Source organism: Cebus imitator, unplaced genomic scaffold (genome assembly GCF_001604975.1).
Source record: "Cebus imitator isolate Cc_AM_T3 unplaced genomic scaffold, Cebus_imitator-1.0 Scaffold490, whole genome shotgun sequence".
Taxonomy (NCBI): Eukaryota; Metazoa; Chordata; class Mammalia; order Primates; family Cebidae; genus Cebus; species Cebus imitator.
The window spans coordinates 1,352,908-1,355,166 of record NW_016107805.1 but is presented as its reverse complement, the minus strand read 5'-3'; the positions used below and the strand labels follow the sequence as shown (position 1 = coordinate 1,355,166).

General features: G+C 39.7%; 1 protein-coding gene across 4 annotated transcripts in view; it reads left to right on the top strand.

Annotated features, from left to right (window-relative positions):
- POLR2B (RNA polymerase II subunit B) overlaps nt 1-2,259 on the top strand; it is a 71,298-nt gene that overhangs the window by 35,547 nt on the left and 33,492 nt on the right. The window lies entirely within an intron of this gene.

Sequence of the window (2,259 nt, the reverse complement as noted above, 5' to 3'; positions counted from 1 at the left end):
GATTCTCCTGCCTCAGTCTCTTTAGTAGCTGGGATTACAGGCACACACCACTGCACCCAGCTAATTTTTGTGTTTTTAGTAGAGACGGGGTTTCAGCATGTTGCCCAGGCTGATCTTGAACTCCTGACCTGAGGTGATCCACCTGCCTGACCCTTCCAAAGTGTTGATGTGAGCCACCGTGCCTGGCCTCCTCAAATTACTTTCTAAGGATAGGCAGTTGGCTAGGAACTTGGAACATTTTCTCTTTCTTGGCTTTTGACTCATTTTGGAGAAAAGCTTGATGTTTTGTTGTTTGAGACAGGGTTGCCCAGGCTGGAGTGCAGTGGCAGGATTATAGCTCATTGCAGCCTTGACTTCCTGGATTCAGTGATTCTCCCATTTCAGCCTTCCAGGTAGCTGGGACTATAGGGCACGCCACCATGCCCACATGACTTTTTTTTCTTTTGTGTTTTTTATAGAAAAGGGGTTTCTCCTTGTTGCCCAGGCTGGTTTTGAACTTTTGGGCTCAAGCCATCCGCCTGCCTCATCCTCGCAAAGTGCTGCGATTACAGGCGTGAGCTACCACGTCTGGCTGGTGTTTCTGATCAAGGTTTTATGGTGTACCATGGTTTTTATACTGAGTAATCCAAATCTTTTTTTTTTTTCTTAAATAAACCCAATCTTTTCTTTAATAAGAGGATCCAGATGTCATTTCACTTTTTAAAAGTACTTCTGTGAGAAAATACCAATCTATTTTTCAGTTTCCCAACTCACTGATAATTCATTTCTTCATTGTGTTTCAAGATTATATATTATTAATAGATCAAAATAGTTCCTTAGAAATTCTTGTTTCCTTTTTGAGCTATTTTATTAAATATGGGTACTTCAAATTATACAGTGCTTTTATTTATTTATTCTTTTGAGATGGAGTCTAGCTCTGTTACCCAGACTGGAGTGCAGTAACACTATCTCGGCTTACTGCAATCTCCGCCTCCCTTGTCCAAGCGATTCTCCTGCCTCAGCTTCCCGAGTAGCTGGGACTATAGGCGTGTGCCACCACACCCAGCCAATCTTTGTATTTTTAGTAGAGATAGTGTTTTGCCATGTTGGCCAGGCTGATCTCAGACTCCATGCAGTGCTTTTAATAATTCTTTCGTTTTTAAAAAATTTATTTGTTTGAGACGGGGTCTCACTCTGTTGCCCAGACTGGAGTGCAGTGTTGTGATCTTGGCTCACTGTAACCCCAGCTTCCAGGGTAATTGGGACTACTACAGTCAGCTACCCTGGAAGAAAATATAAAACAATTTTTGTACTTTTTTGGGGTAGAGATAGGGTTTTACTATGTTACCCTAGTAACATGGTAGTCTTGAATTCCTGGACTCAAGCGATTTGCCTACCTCGGCCTCCCAAGGTGCTGCAATTACAGTTGTGAGCCACTGTGCCCAGCCTCTTTTAATAATTCTTTTGTTCTTTATTGTAAATTTTTTTACAATATTTTTGTATTGTAAAAACCCAACTTATTTTTGATATTTTCTAGGAATATATTTTTTAGACCAGTGCTGTCTAATAGAAATATTTTTATTTTAAAATTTACAGCCATCATATTAAAAAGGAAATAAATAAAAATAATTTTAATAGCTTTTTTTTGTCTCTTTTGTGAGACAGAGTCTCTTTCTGTTGCCCAGGCTGGAGTGCAGTGGCGTGATCTCAGCTCACTGCAACCTCCACCTCCCAGGTTCATTGATTCTTCTATCTCAGCCTCCCAAGGAGCTGGGATTATAGGTGTGTACCACCACACCCAGCTAATTTTTGTATTTTAAGTAGAGACGGGGTTTCCCCATGTTGGCCAGGCTAGTCTTGAACTTCTGTCCTCAGATGATCTGCCCACCTTGGTTTCCCAAAGTGCTGGGATTATAGGTGTGAGCCACTGTGCCCGGCCTTTAATAGCATATTTTATTTGACTTCATACATCCCAAAGTATTACATCAACATTCTATTAATATAAAAATTATTAATGAACTATTTTACATTCTTTTTCTTCCGTTTTGGTACTGTTGTTCAAAGCCGTTATGTAGTTTATACTTACAGCACATCTCAGTTCAGAATGGCCACATTTCAAGTGGTCAGTAGTCACATGTGGCTACATGAGCCACCACACCTAGCCAATCAAAAGACTTTTAAGCTTAAACAAAATCCTGTAATTATCTTACTTCATAATAAAACTTAAAAAAACAGCTACATTCAGGATTATATAAAGGAAACAGCTGAGTAATATTAAAA